The sequence below is a fragment of the Elephantulus edwardii genome, unplaced genomic scaffold (genome assembly GCF_000299155.1).
Source record: "Elephantulus edwardii isolate Elephantulus edwardi_28Jun2011 unplaced genomic scaffold, EleEdw1.0 scaffold00294, whole genome shotgun sequence".
NCBI lineage: Eukaryota > Metazoa > Chordata > Mammalia > Macroscelidea > Macroscelididae > Elephantulus > Elephantulus edwardii.
The window spans coordinates 1,162,072-1,182,284 of NW_006400044.1; the positions used below are offsets into that span (position 1 = coordinate 1,162,072).

Below are 20,213 nucleotides of genomic sequence, written 5' to 3' on the forward strand. Positions count from 1 at the left end.
AAAGTCAGCTGCGAGGGACCTCTCAGGAGTACTAAAGAGCAACGACATCAGGCTGGAGACTAAGGTGCACCTAATCCGGGCTATAGTCTTCGCAATTACGTGCTATGCATGAGAGAGTTGGACAGTGAATAGGGTTGATAGAAAGAGAATTGATGCCTTTGAGCTGTGGTGCTGGAGGAGAGTATTGAATATACCATGGACTTCTAGGAGGGTCACTATGAGCAAGTGACTCGATGGCACATAACAACAACAACAAAGAGGGACATCATGTTTGGCAGAATGGAGGGGCAGCACAGGCGAGGAAGACTTTCGATGAGATGGATCTATTCTGTCACTGGACTGGTGGGAATAAGTGCATTTGAGATGGCTAGGTTGGCACAGGATAGAACGGCATTTAGAGCTCTTGTACATAGGGTCCCAATGAGTTGCAAGCAACTCGATGGCACATAACAAGAAGAAGAAGATACAAGAGAGGAGACTGATCATATTTCTTGGGAAAACTGGTGGATTTGAACTGATGGACAGGTATGACTTTTGGGTTTAAGTGTAGCATCCAATGGGAAAGACAAACATGGCAAAATATCCAAGGTTTTGGAATTGTTCTACATGACTCAGGTTGTGTTCTACATTCATTCATGAGTTATGTTCTAATACATTCCAAAGGGTTATAGAGTTTTTAACTTCGGAGGAATTGTGGCATATGTATACATATATATATATATATACACACATATACATACATGTACATGTGTATGTGTGTATATATACATATATATGTATTCTGAGTTAGTTGACTGGCAATATCGACCATGCAAAAGCATTTGAATTTTACTTTGTTGTCACTGGTAGACTATGCAAGATTTTGATTTGATTGGTTATATTTGTAATTTAAAAGATAGTCCTATTTGCTATGTGAATGATGTGATAGTGTTGAAAGTCCAGAAGCTGGTAAATGAGGACGTTCAGGTAGTCCAAGTGGAAGTGGAGAGCACAAAATAGCTAAAACATGTAATTTATTGCCAAAATTTTCATCACTTGGTTGTTGAAAGTGACTAATTAAAAAAGTTAATTGTTCACAGTGAATATCACTTTGACCCAAATTTAATAAATTTATTTTAAATATAGCTTATATACTTTGCAACATATGCTGAGTCCAAGATAATGTGTAAAAGCTAAAAGTTGACAAGAATATGAGAATACTTTTTATTTGTGGCATTTTGCTGTCAGAGTTGTTTTTTTCTTCTTAGGGGTTTAATCATTGTTCTCAATTTAATGAGAAAAAAATTATGGTACATTTGCATATTCTGAGAAATGTTCCAGGTTGAGGAGAAAAATTACAAAAACCCTTACATACATGGAGTTTAGATTCTATAGAGAGTCAGGTAATACGTCAATATATATGTGGACAAGAGAGAAAAACAAATACTGAGAGAAGTCAAACAGAAGAGGGATCGCTGTGGTTGAAGTGTATACTGTCTCATAGATGGTGGTAGAAGCCGACTTTGGGGTGACATGTGGGTAGATACCTGCAGATAGTTAAGGAAACATCCCATAGAGATACCTAAAGAATTTCACAACAGAAGGACCAGCAGATGCCAAGACTGAAGTGGAAACCTACCTGGCAAGTGTGAGGAACAGCATAAAGGAGGTGGAAAGAGTGTGACAAGGGGAACATGGAGGGAGTTGAGGTCTTAGGAAGGTAAGGTCAGATCATTAGAGTCTTTTAGGTCATTGTTAGAGTTTTGGCATTTTCTCTGAATTACACAGGATAGAATGTTTTGGATCGAGATGTAATGCCATCAGATTTAAGTTGTAGAAAATTGTAAAAGGATAGTTTCAGCTGCTATTTGACAGTAGACTTTACTAGGTGAAAGGGAGGGGTGTTTAGGAAGCTACATCTCCAGTCAAGAGGGCTGTGATGGCATAGACCAGGGTTATGATAGTAGAGGTGCTGAGAATTAGTTAAATTCAGACAGCACAAGTGTAGTTGGTACTAGGGAGCTCTGGTGGCCTAGAGGCAAGAAACTGCATTGCAGTCCAGAGGTACATGGTTCAAATCCACCAGCTGCTCTGCTGGAGAAGGAGGGGCAATCTCCTGTACTAGTCAGATTCGATTTGACGATACACACACAAAAAGAAATAAAATAAAATAATCAAAATGCACCTCAACATTAAAAAACAAACAAACAAGTACAACAAAACCCCAGAAAAACCTCAAGTGTAGTTGGTACTTAGGACAGATTCAAGTTAGTTCAACCACATTTTGATTCTTTTTTTTTTTTTTTATGATTGAGAGTCTTATCTTGTAGTGAGTAATATCTATTACATACAGTATTGCAGCACATAATTTAATAGTGTTATCGTCTTCATGCCAAACTCTAATGACAAATATCTGATGCTGATAATAATAGGTAATAATGATGGAAAAAAACAAAGGGCAATGTTACACTTAACATTAGAACTGTCAATGGGATTGTCAGAATGGAATTCTATCATAAGCCCACTAGGGCTTTCCAGGTCATTGTTGCTGTGTATCGTTGAGTCAGAACCAACCTATAGCTATAGCAGGTTTTCAGAACCAATAAATCAAACAGGAGGAGATTGCCCTTTTTACTTCTGTGGACCAATTGATGGATTTGAACTTGTGTCTTTGGGTTGACAGTACCGCTCTAGACCACTAGACCACTCAAGAACCCTATTTAATAGGCCCATGGATTGGGTATATCTGAGAGAGAAGAGTCAAAGTTAACAACAAGTTTTAGGTGTACACAGTTGGAAGAATGAAGCTAGCAATTTTGAAATGAGAAAAAGAAGAATTAATGGTAGAATCAAGAATTTAGTTTTAGTTATCTTTAACTTTCTAGGTCTATGAGATATGCAGATTGAAAGGCAAGATAGACCATGATGTATAAAAAGATCTAAGTGTCTTATGATTATATTTGTGAAAAATAGGATTAAAGTTTTTTACTAAACTGATATCTTCTATTTATGAATGCTAAAATAAGAATATAACATTTGTCAGTGAGTAAGGATACCATTATGATAAAATGATAAATATTTTTAATATTTCTTAGTGAACATTGGCTGGTCTATAGTACCTTAAAATGATTTGCTTTAATAAGTTTTCACTTTTATAAATTCAGAACTTGGTAAAGAAGACCTTAACATGTGGTTCATTTTTATTCTAAACTTGTGAAAAAGAGATTTCCGAAACCAGGTCATGCTACTGCCCTACACAAACATTATGCTTACTAATTGTTTACCCATGTCCTTATTTGCTTTCCAGTAATAAGAGTTTTTGACTAGGTCACACAGTGGGAGCCAAAGGGCAGAATCACTTAGTCGTTAAGAGTGTGGGCTCTGGCACACCGTCTGGCTCTGCACTTTATTGGCTGGCTGGACTTGGGCAAATTAGTTACTGTCTTGTGACCTATTTCCTTTATTAGTAAACTGGAAAAATACAAGCATAAACTCTTCTGAGAATTAAAAAGGTTAATACATATAAATGTATTTATAGATCCTTAGAATAGCACTAGACACATAATGTTTAATAGGTTTTATTAATGGGAAATTAATTTTTAACGTATGCATATGAACTCTACCTCCTGAAATTTATGAAATGTTTTAATTTTTTCCCTTAGAACTGCTTAGACTCTTTCATTTGTGCATTGGTAATGTATGTTTTTATGATTTTCATCGTGTAATTATGGACGTATATAACAAAAATCAGTTGTCCAGATCTGTTAGGCCTATTCTAAATTATGAATAACATTACATACTAGTGTGAATCATACATATTCTCTAGCAATTGACTGCCTTTGCATATACTTATTTCCTAAACTTAAATTACTAAAAATAGAATTACTGGGGGAAAAGATATGCTTTTATTGGATTGGATACATTTTTGCAATTTAAAAAAATATGAGTATACTTTTCTGTTATTGAAGTATAGTTACTATTGGTAATAAGTACTTTCATTTAGCTAATTGAAGTGATATTATAAAAAACATGGGTACTAAAATGAGACATTTTGGGTTCATATTCCAGAGGCACACTTGTCTAGATGTATGAGTTTGGAAAATTACTTACTATGCTAAGTATCCTTTCTATTGCCTATAAACTGTGACTAATAGTACCACCTTTTCATGTGGTTATTGAGAGGAATAAATGAGTTAATATGTAAAAAAATAGCCTAGTGCCCAACATTTTTTGAAGTAATCGATGTTGTTATTCTGTTATTGCTACGTGCTGTCGAGGAGCCTGCAACCACTGTGTACAGTCTATGTTGTCCTGCCCCAGTCTCACTAATCTAACATACTAACCTCATTGCCCCAGTTACTGTATCAATCCATTTCATCCGGGATTTTCCTCTCCTGTGCTATCCCTTTACTCTTACAAGCATGATCCCCTCTCCAAGGGTTTGAATCTCCTGGCCATATGTCCAAAGTATGTGAAACAGAGCTTCAAAATCCTAGCCTTCAAGGAGGAACTTGGTTTCACTCTCTCCAAGACAGATCTGTTTGTTTTCCCGGAAGGCCATAGTATGTTCAAGACTCTTCTCCAGCACCACAATTTGAAGGCATCAGTATTCTTCTGTCATCCTTAGTCGTGATCCAACTCTCTGATGCATAGCAGTCATTCTTTACAGAATCATTTATGTTGAATAGTGCTGCATCCTTCTTTATGGCTTTTATCTACTCAAGGGTTATGGACTTTTAAAAAAGCAACTAAACGATCTTTATTAGAATATTGTTAGATATTGCTATTTTACCTGTTATTTTAGCAGTAGCTCTTTTCCTGTATCTAGTTTTCATGTTTTTAAGGCTTGTACTTTATTTAAAGTGTGAATGTGTATATATATAATTAAAAAACAACTTGCCTTCAGAAAAATCTATGAACTTTGATAAATGTCAGTAGTTGTAGAGGGGCTTCAGGCCTTTTGTTCATAGGGTTGCTATGAGTTGTGCTCGATTCAAAGGCAATCAAATATGTATATGTATGTGTATGTGTTTGTGTATGTGTATGTGTATGTGTATGTATATGTATATGTATATGTATATGTATATGTATATGTATATGTATATGTATGTTATGTTGTTGTTACGTGTTGTCAAGTCGCCTGCAGCCCGTAGCAGCTCTATGTACAGGAGCTCTGAAACCTGCCCTTACCTGAGCCAGTCTCACTCACTATGACACACCTATCCCATTATATCAATTCTTCTCATCCAGAGTCTTTCTCTCCTGCACTGTCCCTCCACACTTCCAAGCATGATGTCCTTCTCCAAGGACTGGTGACTCCTAGCCACGAGCCCAAAGTGTATGAGATGGAGCTTCAAAATCCTAGCCTCTGAAGAGAAACTTGTGGTTTCACCATCTCTAGGACAGACTTAATTGTTTTCTTGGCAGTCCATGTTCTTGAACACCACAGCTTGAAGGCATCAAGTCTTATATTATCCTTAGTCATTGTCTCTCTTTCTGATGCATATCAAGTAATTGTGAAGACCACGACCTGGATTAGGTGCAATTTAGTCACCACGACCTGGATTAGGTGCAACTTAGTCTCTAGAATGCCATTGTTGCTTCTCAGTACTTTCGAGAGGTCCCTGACAGCAGGTTTTCCCAGTGCAGTTTGTCGTTTGATTTCCTGTCTCCTGGTTCCAAGAGTGCTGATTGTGGAACCAAGCAAGCTGTAATTGTCAACAACCTCAATCTTTTCTCCATCTATCATGGTGCTGCCAATAGGTCCTGTGGTGAGAATCTTTGTCTTCTTGATGTTGAGCTTCAATCTATATTCAAGACTACAGTCCTTGACCTTCTGCAACAAGTGCTTCAGGTCCTCCCCAGTTTCAGTAAGCAAGGTTGTGTCGTCTGCATAACGTGGGTTGTCGCTCAGTTTTCCTCCAGTCCTGATGTCACATTCTTCCTTAGAAAGCCCTGTTTCCCAAATGCTCTGTTCTGCATATAGATTGAAAAGTTATGGATACAGGATGCATCCCTGACACACTCCCTTCCTGATTTTGATCTATGCAGTTTCCTTGCTCTGTTTTGAGGACTGCTTCCTTGTTCAAGGATAGATTTTGTATAAGTACAATCACATGTCCTGGAATTCCCTTTTCCTCAAGGTTAGCCATAATTTGTTGTGATCCACACAGTAAAATGCTTTTGCATAGTCAATTAAACACAGTTAGATATTCCTCTGGTACTCTCTGCTTTCTGCCAAGGTCCATCTGACATTGACAATAATGTCTTTATTACCACGACCTCTTCTAAAACCAGCTTGTATTTCTGGTAGTTTTCTGTCAATGTACTGTTCCAGTAGTTTCTGATTAATCTTCAGCAGGATTTTGCTAGTGTGATATTAGAGAAATTGTTTGATAATTTCCATTCTCTATCAGGTAACCTTTTATTGGAATGACAATAAATATGAATCTCTTCCAGTCATTTGTCCAGGTAGTTGTCCTCTAGATTTGTTGGCATCACCTGGTGAGAACATACAGAGCAGCATCTCTTTGTTGAAATATGTCAATTGGTATTGCATCAGTTCCTGGGGCTTTATTTTTTTGCCAAGTCCTTCAGAGCAGCCTGCATTTCCTCTTTCATCACCATTGCCTCTTGATCATATGTTGATTCATGAAATTCTACTGTGTCAGCCAATTCTTTCTGCTACAGTGACTATGTATACTCCTTTTATAATTTTTTAATGTGTCCTGAATTCAATATTCTTCCCGTAACATCATTAAACATTGCAACTCGTGGTTTGAATTTATTCTTTAGTTCCTTTAGCTTAAGAAATGTCAAACACATTTGACTGTTTTGATTTTCCAGTTCTTTGCACATTTCATTATAATATCTTCCTTTGTCTTCCCAAGTTGCCCTTTGAAAGCTTCTGTTTAGCTCCTTAACTTCTTGATTTCTTCCCTCTGCTTTGGCTTCTTGGTGCTCTAGTCCAATATTCAGAGTCTGTTCTGACATCCATTTTGGTCTTTTCTTCTTGCTCCTGCTTTGTAATGACCTTTTACATTCTTCATGGACAATAGTTTTCATATCTTCCCACAGCTCATCTGGTCTTCATTCATTAATGTTCAAGGCCTTAAGCCTGTTTCTGAGATAGATTTTAAATTTAGGGGAGATAGATTCAAGATCAAATTTTTATATCTTTGGGTATGATTTGAATTTCTTTACCTTTAATTTAAACTTGCATGTGAGTAGTTCATGGTCAATACCACAGTTAGCAGCTGGCCTAGTTGTCACTGCTGATATTGAACTTATCCAATAAGTATGTATGTATGTGTAGATAGATAGTTGCTCTGGGCTTCTGAATTCCTTGAGACTCATAGTGACTATGTATAGCAGCCTTGACCCTACTCTATCTTGAGTCAACTTACTGTCTCTGACACACCTACACCCATTACCCTAGTCATGGGGTCAATCATCTAATTCAGAGTCTTCCTCTCTTACACTGTCCTTCCACCCTTCCAAACATGATTTTCTTCTCCAAGGACTGGTCCCTCCTTACAACTTGCCAAAGTATATCAGACAAATTTCAAAATCCTTGCCTCCAAGGAGCAACCTGGTTTCACCTTTTCTAGGACAGACCTGTTTCTTTTTTTAGTAATGTATGTTGTATTCAGTACTCCACAACTCTTCTAGCATCCTTAGTCATTGTCTAGCTCTCTGATGGATATGAAGTTACTGCAAAGATTATGGCCTGGATCAAACACATCTTATTCTCCAAACTGAGAATATTGATCTTTAGTTCTGTGGAGAGACTTATATAAAGACTTACTGCAGACTTTGCCAGTGTAGATTGTCTTTTGATTTCCTGGCTGCTAATAAGTATCAAAAGTGTTGATTGTAGAGCCAAGCAAGCTGAAGCATTAACAATCTCATTCTCTTTGCCGTCTACCATATTGCTGCCATTTGGACTTGTGGTGAGAATCTTTGTTTTATTGATGTAGAGCTTCAGTCCATATTGAAAGCTGTAGTTCTTGACTTTCTGTAGCAAATGCCTCCAGTTCTCTTCAGTTTGGCAACCAAGGTTGTGCCATCTGCATGAGGCAGGTTTTTTTTTTTAAAAAAATTAAATTTTATTCATTTTAATTAACATTTACAGAGATTTTGGATTTCCATCATTCATTGTTGCACTATATTCTCTACCCACCCCAGTTCGTTCCTCTTTTTTTTCCCCCTTGAAAGTCTGCTTTAATTGTCCCATTGCCACAGTGCTTCTCAAAACCAGTTCTGATTAATCTCTTTTGTCAGTGTGTCCTTTGCCATTTCCTATCACTCCTCCCTGAGAGAGACTTCACCCTGATTCAGAAGGAAAAGGGGGCAGCGTATTCTCTTAGCTACTTCCTGCTGAAAAGGGACGCTATAGGTTTCAGGGTGAAGATCTTCTCTCACTACTCTAAAGGGCCCCTTTGGCAATAGGAAACACGTAGACTATTGTGGAGATTGATTTTGGAATTTAGATGCACTGTTATTAATTGTGCTTAGCCATACATGTTCATATCCTTGAAGATGTGTATCATGGAACTCTTGCAGCCTAGAAGACACAATTTTAACAAGTAAAAGTACATGACTCAAAAATTAAATGCAATAATATTCCAAGTAGAGGTTCTAATAGTGGCACAAATCAAGTTACAGAAGGAAGGTAGTTCTTAAAATAAAAGGCTTATTGACTAGCACTTTGTCTATTATATATAAAGGTTAGGAACCACAAGATGTAGAGGCTCAACTATTTATTTAAGTCATTTATTGTTCTTAAGTCCTGGACCAAATCCCATCTACCACTGGGTTGTTTTACAGCCCAGAAGTCTGCATGCAAGGCAGATGTGAAGTAAGGAACTGCTTATGAGGTTTTCTGTCAATTCCAACAACTTAAGAAATATTGAGAAGAGTTGGGACCTCAGAAGGCTTTTAGGACCAAATAGTAGGCTCTTGTGTCCAGAAGAAAATGAATATACTTACCAGTAATGTTAATGTTCACCCACAGCTCTTCTGGGAAGATCTAAATCATTGAAGCATCCTCCTTTGTTTCCAGCTGGGAGCTGGGAGCTGGGGCCTGTCAGTCCTGTCAGCCACAAGGACCTGTGGGCCACTCTTGGCTGTGTAAGACAGGTTTTTGATGAGTCTTCTTTCAATCCACATTCTTACTAATAGGAGATATGCAGATATCTCATTACATTCCTTATACATTTACTAGATTGTTTTATTTTGTTCTAATATGTAAATAATTTAAAGTGGTTAAATTGCAGCCATAGTGCTCTGTGGAGTCAGGATGTTGAAGCTTTGTCTGAATATTTTTGACATTATTATTAGGGGAAGCTGGCCCTTGGAAAAGGACTTTACATATAGAAAGGGACTTTACATTTGGAAAGGTCAGTGAAAGAAAAGAACACCCTCAATGGATTGACACAGAGACTGTAACAGTGGACTCAAGTATATCAGAGATGACAACGATGGCACCTGATAAGACAAGGTTCAGATCTTTTGTTCATAGTGTCACTGTGAGATGTAGATGATTTGATGGTACTCTTCCAGCTTACTTTTCTAAGGACAAACTAAAAAAAATGATTAAATGCTTCCTATTAAAATTCTATTACATTGTAGACTTTATTACCTAAAAAGATAATTTTATAGACATTACAGTCACATAGTTTAGAAGACAATCTTATAAAAAATAGCAGAGTGGCACAGCTTCACATATTTCTTATTCCTGTATCTTTTAGTTTGAAACTATTATTTCTCTGAATACAAAGAGACCATCATGCCTCACAACAATTTTATATTTCTTTTCAACAGTTTAAGAAGAACACAGTTTATCTTAGGGAAGAATTTTCCACAAAACATGTAGAAAGTGTATCACGTATGAACTTTTCAGATGTCTCGTGTTGTCGTTTTTCTTTTGAGTTTCAGAAAGTTATCCTTTCTTTCTACCTGTCTTTTTATTTCTTTTTCCTTTTTTAAAAAATGTAAACAGTGATTTTATGACTCAAATGCATGGTGACAGTTATGCATCCAGAGCAGAGTTTGTGGATGATTGAGATTAGTATTCATATTTTCTGTTGTGGAAGGGGTAGAGGAGCCCTCATCTTCTTAGAGTGTAGAGCTACACAGTAAGTAAAGTTTGCTCTCCATTAGACTCAGACACAGAAACATCTATATCCTTGCTATTCTTCTCATGTTACTTTTGAGCCGCAACAGCTTTCTGAATTAAATGGTAGGGATCTTTAAGAAGATCAAGAACAAATCCTCCAGACTTAGGAATTCTCAAGATTGTGTTGTCTGTCACAAAGTGGGCATGTGCATCAGCATGTGAATCTTATAGGAACATAGTGACCAGCTTGTAAATCTTTACTGTCCTCAGAAATCGACGTCTGCTGGTTTGGGTTACTGTGATTGCAAAGCAGAGATGAATGTGGTAGATACTTCCTGACAGCATACATATGATCATGATCACTTTTAACAGCAAAAAAGCTTTGCTTTCTACATTAATTAGTCCAGATTATTTATTTTTTAAAATTTTCTAGTTGTGTATGTCCTTTGGTCATTTAAGTCCAGGGCCTCAGGTTTCCGATATCTTTTTCCCTTGCCTTTTTTTAAAACAAACAAACAAACACCCCAAAAAACCCAACCCTGTATTTTTATCATTCATGTACATTGCATTTCATATGTATACATGTGCTCCATACAGTCCTTCATTTACATTATATTTCATTCATGTATATTGTGGGTTCCCCCCCTTTACAATCATCTCAACAGCACTACTGTTGTAAAAGCATGTAAGCCAGCTACCTCATGCCTCGTGCACTAATATCCCCCTTTTAGATAGCCATCTGGTCATTTGCTCTTCCCTATCATACCAGTGCTTTGATGAAACACAGGTCCCTTTTGTTGAAGAATCCTCTGTTCAGCTTGGAAACTTTGAGCATCTGCATCCAAAACATCGTCTTTGATTCCAGAGCAAGCCAACAGGTTGCAGCAATCAACCTGTTCACAGTATGGATCATCTTTTCTTTATCTAGTTGGATTCTAGTCAGTTCATCCCCAGCCATCTGTGGCTAGGTTTAAATGAGGATCAGCTGCAAGTGAGGCATCCACACTTCTTGCATTCCAGACCTCATAGTCTCCTCACTAATCTTTAGCACCCCCCATGGGGCTGAGTCTGCCAGGCAGGGGTTCTCATGACTCCATGCTCCCCAAGCTGACAATCCTTCTCTGTGCATATTAGGTGAGCAGCACTGAAGGAACATGTCCAAGCTCAGCCAGTTTCTCTATTGTATTCCTCCTTCCACTTCTGTGGATCTAAGTGGTCGCTATGAGTGAGCATACTTGAATGTCAAGTCTTAGGGGTGGGGTCTGATGGACCTCAACTTTACCCTGACTCAGAAGCCAAACAGCTTGTTTCAGTTATAAAATGATAGTCTCTTCCTTTCATTTTTTTCTTTTTCCTTGTCTCCTGTTTGCCTTTCTTTCAAATGTGAATCTCTTCCATCAACAGGCTAATGTGGGTGTACAAATACATTGAAATGCAGATCTCTTCAGAGTACAGAGTGGGACTCAGTCTTTCCCCTTGACCAGGCCCCAACCTTCACTCCCAGATTGTACTTTGGACAAGTGTATCTCCAAGGCAGATCTTCGGTTTTGGTACTCCAAAGTCAGAATGGCCAAAGGTGGTATTACATGCCTTCTAAATCTATAGTATCCAGTGTTCATTTATACAATGCATTTCCCCCCGTCCTCTTTTCACTATAAAACAGAAAATCCTAATACACTCCTTGCAGACAGGACTTTTACTTACCTATGCGTATACCTGGCTTTGTTCTGATTAACCAGTCTGTGCCTGTCAAAATATCCTCTGCACAGCTTCTATAAAAATTAGACATAATGATTGCTATATAGACCAGGGGGAGGGGAGGGAATGCAGTGATGGGAGATGGATGCTTCTCAAGACAAGGTATCAGAGCGCCCTTTCTAATGCCTTTTTGGCAGTTAAAATCCTCCAGAGGCTCCAAGGGAGAAAAATGAGCAGTTTTCTCCCATGGTATTTACAGCTTCAGAAATATTGTTTACCTATGGTAATGACTTGACTGAATGTATTGTGGATTTTCTAAAAAATAGACATTTGTCTTGGAAGAAATACAGCTGTGATACTTCGTAGAAGCAAAGATGGTGATATTTTCTTCCCGTACTTTGGGCATGTGTAAAAGTGGGCCAGTCCATAGAGAGAGACAAAAAAAATATCCTTAGTAAAGAAGAAGGCCAGTAAAAAAGAGGAGGAAACCCCTTAAGCAGATGGATTAACTCAGTAGCTGCAACAGTAGACTTGAACATAGCAGTAATTTTAAAGATGGCACAGGGCTAAGCAATACGGTTTTCTGTGCATAGGGTCGCTAAAAGTATAAGCCTTCAAAGGTACTTAATAGTAGTATTCCACTATGTGTATATACCATATTTTGTTTATCCATTCATCTGTTGATAAGTACTATTTACATATTGTGAATAGTTCTGTAGTGATTATTAGTGTGGGCTACTTCTCTTTAATTTATTAACAGCCGTTTTCCATAGAAAGTTAGCTACTAACAGAAAGGCAGGGCCTCTCTGGTAGCTTTAATCCACTGACTGAAGGAGAACGATGGGCAGTCTCTTTTCGTGTGATTTGTAGCTCAGAAACATGATGAAGGACTGGCTCTGAGTCATTTCCGTATTGACAGCAATTAGGGTGAAGTTTAAGGGTTGGTATTTAGTTACTGTGTCCTGTGTTTGTATTTATACTAAATACTAGTTTAGTTTTTTGAGGTCTCCTTATTTATTTAGTAATGTTAATAATACTAACTTTCATATACTTTGTACCAGATGTTATTCTATGTACCTCCCTATATGAACTCATTAAATTGTTTTGTATGAATTGATCTGGTTATTAAGTCTTACGTGTGAGGATATAATGGCATAAAAAACCTAAAAATTTTGCTCAAGGCAGGGCTAGACTCTTTTGGTAGAGTCTAAATACTTTCTCGCTTCATGTTACACTACTTCGTTAATTGAGCACCTACTGGATCTCTGCTGGTTCTAATCCATCATCTGCTCCAAGGGGGGGAAAATTAGACAGTCTCTTCCTGTTGATAGCAGTGAGTTTGAAAGGGTAGGGTTTTTGTTTGTTTGTTTACTTTAATGTGCCCAGAATCTTTCTGGGTACTAAGATTAAAGCAGTAACCAGAATTGACAAAAATATTACACTTACGGGATTTATAATCTAGTGTAAATTTTGAGAATATTTTCATTTTTTTTAGGATTTTTGTTTTATAAATGCTCTACTGCTCTGGTATTCTCTCACCTATACACATACTTAACATTGTGTATAATTGAAAAGATATAGGATTCCTCACTTGAAGAAATGCTTTATTAGTCTAGACTGAGTTTCTGTGGGTGATGAATAAATGGAAGTTTACAGAAAAAAAATTCCACACCCATTCTTGTGGCTTTCTCTGGTTTGTTTTATTCAAAATTCTCTAACAATCTTAGGCAAAATGTACACTCTTATAGATAGAATTTTCTGTTTTTTTCAAAGTGAAGGACCCAATTACACTCCTTCCTTTTTCTTTAACTGAAAAAAACTAAAATTTCCAGATCTCTCTTAACCTTTATTCACCTTTGGAATTTTTCTTTGTGGCATCCCATTCTTTCAGAGCCTGTTAAATGATTCCGTATGTTCATGAAATTGTATTATCAGTTGAAATATTACTGGTTAATAAGAGCTTAAAGAACTACTCCATTTGAATTTCCAATTGCATTTTAATAGTTTTGACATGAGCCCCACAGAAGATCCTGTGTGGGAATTTCAGGCAGTAGAACACAGCGAGTGGAGATATTTTTAACCAGAAACCCTTTCATCACTCCTCCAATCACACCACTTAAACAGCTGCTTACTCAGTGTAAGTAAACAAGCTCTTCTCCCTCCTCCCCAAGGACCTAGATTTGAGACCCCTTTCCAGTGTTCCACAAATATAGCATAGGTTGTGACCTTCTACTCCTATCAGGACACTCTTGAGATTTTCAAGTACATGTTGACAGGGATTTTATGGGAATATGTAAGGATCTGCATAAACCTCTTAACTAATGCCCCACCCAGTACTGTACATTTGGACACAGTTGGTAGCACCTTAATAGTGGAAATGAAGTCACCTAAGGGGGAAAAATTCTTTTGAAATGTTGACATGAATACAGTTTGTTCAGTTTTAGTTTTGAGAAGAACTTTCCCATCAAAATGAGCAATTCTTGAAACAAACAGCTGTTCTAAGGTTTCTTTCCTGCTCATTCTCATTAGCCCAATCAGTGATTAGCGAAACAAATTTAAATTGCCTGGGTTCCTAGTTATTCTCACACTAAGAACTGTGAGGTCTTTGAAGCCTGAGTGCATCTTGAGGAGTGTATTACTGCACTGCCTCACACAGGGAGGCCCATGGAGACCTTCATTACATACTTGTGGAAGGAGGTAAGGGAAGCAAAGGAATTTTCCTAGAGCCCCAGACCATGACTATGGGGAGCTGGAATTTTAACTCTGGTTGCCTGTTTCCAAAATTCATTGTTTACTTCACCAAAAACCATCAATTATTATCAAATCAGTCCAACACGTATTAGAGGGGAAAAAATCATCCCCTAAAATATAATTTCTTTTGAAGTGTTTTTACAAAGTTTGAATTGTAAGCAGTTTATCAGTTTATGCAACCAAATTGTCTTCCTAATGATACATTAAAGCCCGTGCATGTATTTTAGACATTGTTTATTCCCAGGACTATGCAGAGTGTATCTGTGAAAAAGCATTTTAAACTATGTAATATATTATGACTAAGTCATCTTTTCCTCATAAAGATACAATAATAATTTGCATCACTTACAGAAAACCTTTTCCCTAAAGAATTGAAGAGATCACAATCTTTAAAGGATACCAAATTATTTTTAAAGAACAGCTGTATCTAGGACTCTAAACTCAGGTTGCAAAATATAAATAACAAAGTCTAAAATGTAGACATTATTTTACCCCAAACCATAAAAATTAAAATACATACAAACTATAAACATAGAAACATATAGACATACATATAAACATACAGAAAAAAACTGATCATATTATATTTAGAACTAAATTTGACTGAGTAATATAAACATTACTAAAATTAGAGTTTTCAAACAACCTATTATTCACAATAATTAGAATAAGGCATTCCAAGGGAGATCATTTAGAGCTCATAATATGCTCATAACTCTTTCCAGCTGTGACATGGGACTCCTTCACTTTTCCTCAGATTTTGCCTAGAAGCTTTAAAAGAATCTGTTTATAAACTGGAACCAATACTTAAGTGTCATTGGATTAACACTTCAGAATTTCATGTTTACACATATATTTCACAACTCTTTTTAATATGCTTTAAAGCTGGCTGAGACTTATTTATGTGTCACACAGCTATACTGGGTTCATAATCTATAGCTACTTTTCTTTTGAAATTAAATTTATTGCCAAAGAAATTTGTTGTGAAAATAACGCCAAAAAGGTGTTGCAAGCTACTAATTGAAAACATGTCTTCTGTAACTAGTTAGCATTAGTAAGCTCTTAAAACCAGAATGAAACCCACTGTGGTCAAGTTGGTTCTGATTCATAGTGACCTTGTACGACAGAGTGCAACTCCCAATAGAGTTTCCAGAGTTATTTAATTTTATGGAAGCAGACAGCTACATCTCTTGTAGAGGAGCAGGTGGTGGGTTTGAACCACTGATCTTTTTAAATTGTGTGCCATGGGGCTGAAACTGACCCATAGCTGACCCTTTGGCTGTTAATCTCATGGGAGGAGATTGCCCGTCTTTGTCCTACAGAGCAACTGGGGGATTTGAACTATGTGTCTTTAGGTTTGCAGCACAGCTTTTTACCACTAGGTCATCAGATCTTCAGAATTTTAAAATGCTAACAACAACAACAACAACAGATTTCAAAATATTACTTACTGTTCTAAGGTGCCATCAAGTCAATTACTACATAACTACCCTTTGAACAACAGTTCTAAACCCTGCTCTATTCTGCTCCATCCTTGCAATCTTCACCAAGCTCAAATCTGTAGGTCGGTGAAGGAGAGGAAGACCCTCAACCAGGCAGATTGACAAGGTGACTGCTGCTCCTGTGTCAGGAAGTGTGAGGATGGTCCGGATGGAATAGCGTTCAGATCTTTTGTTCATAGGGTCGCTATGAGTTATCTGGACTTGACGACACCTAACAGCAGCAGCATGTCAGTCCACCTTGTTAAGGGTCTTCCTGACTTAAACTGACCTCCATCTTTTCCAACATTTGTTTTTCTCTGGGGCATTGCCTCTCCTAACAACACACTCACAGTATGTAAGACAAAATTTCACCATCCTTATCTCTAAGGAGCACCCTGATTGCTCTTCTTCTGTGACAGACTTGTTCTTTTGACAGGCTGTGGGATATTCAGTACTCTTCTCCAACACCACAATCCAAAGGGCTCGATGACTCTTCTGTCACCCTTATTTATTGTCTAATTTTCAAATGCATAAAGAAGCAATTGAAAAGATTATGGCTTGGATAAGGCACATTCTGATCTTTAAATTGACATCATTGCTCTGTAGAACTTTGGAGAGGTTCTTGACAGCAGATTTTCCTAATGTAACATGTCTTTTTATTTCTAATAATATTTTATTAGTTTCCATACAAGAATTCAGATACACTGTGGTGTTTTATGCAGTCTTTTATTTAAAATGAGTTTTACATGTATTCATTGTGTTTTATACATTCATTCATATACACTATATTTTATATAATTAATTGATGTTAGGGAGCTCCGGTGGCCTACTGGCAAGAAGCTGCACTGCAGTCCCAAAGGCCTGCGGTTTGAATCTAGCAGGTGCTCCACTGGACAAGGAGGGACAGTCTCCTGTGCCAGTTGGAACTGACTACATGGTACAGAACAACAACAAAAACAGAACAAAAATTAATTACTCTTTATCCATGTCTGCTAGCAACCTGTCGTTCCAAATCCCATTCAATCTTTCCTGTTCCTTCACCACACCCTGTCCATGCACCCTGAATTTTGCTATCCACATGATTTCCCACCATCTTGTTTTCCTCTCCTCTCCCTTTTTCCTCTTCCACTTTTGAACATTTATCCACATCTTGCTCAGTTATCCTTCTACTTTAGTGAGCATGGTGCTATGCAGTATTTGTCCTTATGAGGCTGAATTATTTCTCTTAGCCTAACACTTTCTAGACTCTCCAAAGTTATATAATATTATATAAGATTTTTTTCTTTAGTGCTTCATAATATTCCATTGTGTGACAACACCACAGCTTCTCAATCCATTTGTTTGTTCATAGACATTGGTAATGTTTCTGTTTTATTGTATTGTGGTTAATGGTGCTGTGAACTTAGGTGCACATATTTCTGTTTATGTCTCTGTTCTAATTTCTTTAGTATATTGCCACCAGTGAAGTTGTTCATTTGAGATTTGTATGTTTAGCTCTTTGAAGAAATACTGAACTGCCTTTCAGAGTGGTGGTGGTTGTTGTTATGTGCCGTTGAGTCACTTGCGACTCATAGCAACCCTGTGTTTGAATCTACCAGGTGCTCTGTCTTGTGCCAATCGCACTGTCTCTGACACACCCATCCTGACTACCTCAGTCAATGAATCAATCCACCAAATAGAGGGTCTTCCCCTTCTGCGCTGTCCCTCCACCCTACCAAGCATGATGTCCCTCTTCAAGGACTGGTCCCTCCTTACAACATGTCCAAAGTATGTTAGACGAAGCCTCAGAATCCTTGCCTCCAAGGAGCCGCCCGGTTTAACCCTCTCCAGGATGAATATGTTTGTTTTCCTTGCAGTCCATGGTACCCTCAATACTCTTCTCCAGCACCATAGTGCAAAGGCATCAATTCTCCTTCTATCCTCCCTAGTCATTGTCCAACTCTTTGATGCGTAACAAGTGATAGCAAAGACCATGGCCTGCTTCATATGCACCTTAGTCTCCAGAGAGACACCATTGCTCTTCAGTACTTTGGAGAGGTCCCTAACAGCAGACTTTCCCATCACAATACATCTTTTACTTTTCTGGCTACTGGTGCCAAGAGTGTTGACTGTGGAGCCAAGCCAACTAAAGCTGTGAACAATCTCAATCTCCTTCACCATCCATCCTGATGCAGCCAATTGATCCAGTGGTGGGAACCTTTGTCTTCTTGACATTGAGCCTCAATCCATATTGGAGGATGCAGTCCTTGACCCTCTGCAGCAAGCGCTTCAGGTCCTCCTCAGTTTCAGCAGTGGTTACACAATTTTATAATTCCACTAGCAGTGTATGAGAGTTCCAGTCTCTCTGCATCCTCTCCAGTATTTATGGTTTGTTGCTTTGCTAAGCTTTACTTCTTTTAGTGGAATGAGATAGTGTCATGGCATCACATGTTGCTTTGATTTGCTTCTCACTGATTGTCAGTTATTTTGAAATTTTTTTCACTCTTCTCTGTGGAATCATCTTTGCAGCTGGGACCCATACACATACCCTGAAAACTGGAGGGACCTTCAAGACTGTTATTGCCACTTAGTATAGTGGGTCTCAAGTCCATGTGCTCTCCACAGTATCCCATTTCCACTTGAGCCAAACCAACCACAGCCCTGAATTTCTCTGCAAACTTCCAGCCAGAAAGGTTCCAGCATTTGAGGGCAATGATGGATTTTCTGTGTTTAAGAGCAGTGCCCTTGCCTGTAATGTGAGCAATGATGAGCTGCAGGGAAATACCCTATGGGCAGCAGCCCAGGTGGTGCAGTGGGTGAGCTTTGCTGACAGCGACATTGCCACCCCTCCTCCCCCACCAACACTTGGGTGTTTCCTACTTTAGCATCATGGACCACCACAGACAGTCTACAAAGAATGCTGTGGAGGAAGTGAGGTGAATACTGGGCCTCCTGGATGCTCATTTGAAAACAAGGACTTTCCTGGTGGTTGAATGTGTGACCCTGGGTGACATCGCAGTTGTCTGTACCTTGTGCTGGCTCTACATACAGGTGCTAGAGCCTTCCTTCTGCCAGAGCTTCCCCCAAGACCAACTGCTGGTTCCCACCAGTGTTATTCAGCCCCAGTTCCAGGCTGTCCTGGGGCAGGTGAAGCTCTGTGAGAAGATGGCTCAGTTCAATGTTAAAATGTTTGCAGAAAGCCAGCCTAAAAAAGACATCGTGCAGAAAGATAAAGAACCATGGGAAGGGAACCTGAAGGTGCAGGCTGAGCAGGAGGAAAAGGCAGTGGCTGCTGCTTCTTCTGAGGAGGAGATGGACGAATGTGAGCCAGCGCTGGCTGAGAACCAAAGGCCAAGGACCCCTTTGCTCACCTGTCCTCCGTCTTGGACCGGTTTAAGTGCAAGTACTCCAGCGAGGACACACTCTCTGTGGTCCTGTCCCATTTGGGGGAGCATCTTGATAAGGAAAGCTGGTCCTTGTGATCTGCCCAGTACTGCTTCCCTGAGGAGCTCACCCAGGCCTTCCTCAGCTGCAGCCTCATCGCTGAACTGTTTCAGCAGTTGGATAAACTGAGGAAGAATGCCTGTTCCAGTGTCATCATCCTCTTTGGTGCTAACAGTAGCAGCTCCATTTCTGGAGTATGGATCTTCAGAGGCTAAGAGCTTGCCTTCCCACTTGGTCCAGATTGGCAGGTGGACTCGTGTGTTTCAGTCATATACACGGCAGACACTGGATCCCAGCAGTGATGAGACCCAGACGCTGGTTTGAGAGTACTTTTCCTAGGAGGGGGCCTTCCAGCACGAGGACAAAGCCTTCAATTAGGGCAAGATCTTCAAGTGAGCGAACAGCTTGTCATCTACTTGCCTGCACCTTCCCGTCATAGAGGATAGGGATCTTTAAAGGAAATGGAAAAGAAAATGTCTTCATGTGTCTGTTGGCCATTCTTGTGTGAAGAGTCTTTTCATGTCTTCTACCCATCTTGTTATCAGGTCAGCAGTCTTTTTCTTTTGGGGGCTTTTTTTTAAATTACTAAGCTCAAGGAACTGAGGAACACTTTCAAACCTAGAGCTGCTGTAATCAAGGATGCTTTGGGCAGAATATTAAATCATCCAGGAAGTATTAAAAGAAGATGGAAGGAATATACTGAGTCATTATATAGAAAGGAATTGGCAGATACAGAGGAATTTAAAGAAATAACATATGAG

At 38.6% G+C, this 20,213-nt stretch overlaps 1 pseudogene; it reads left to right on the plus strand.

Annotated features, from left to right (window-relative positions):
• Positions 1 to 1,673: 1,673 nt before the first annotated feature.
• Positions 1,674 to 19,848, plus strand: LOC102862805 (annotated as a pseudogene).
• The last annotated feature ends 365 nt before the right edge of the window (positions 19,849 to 20,213 follow it).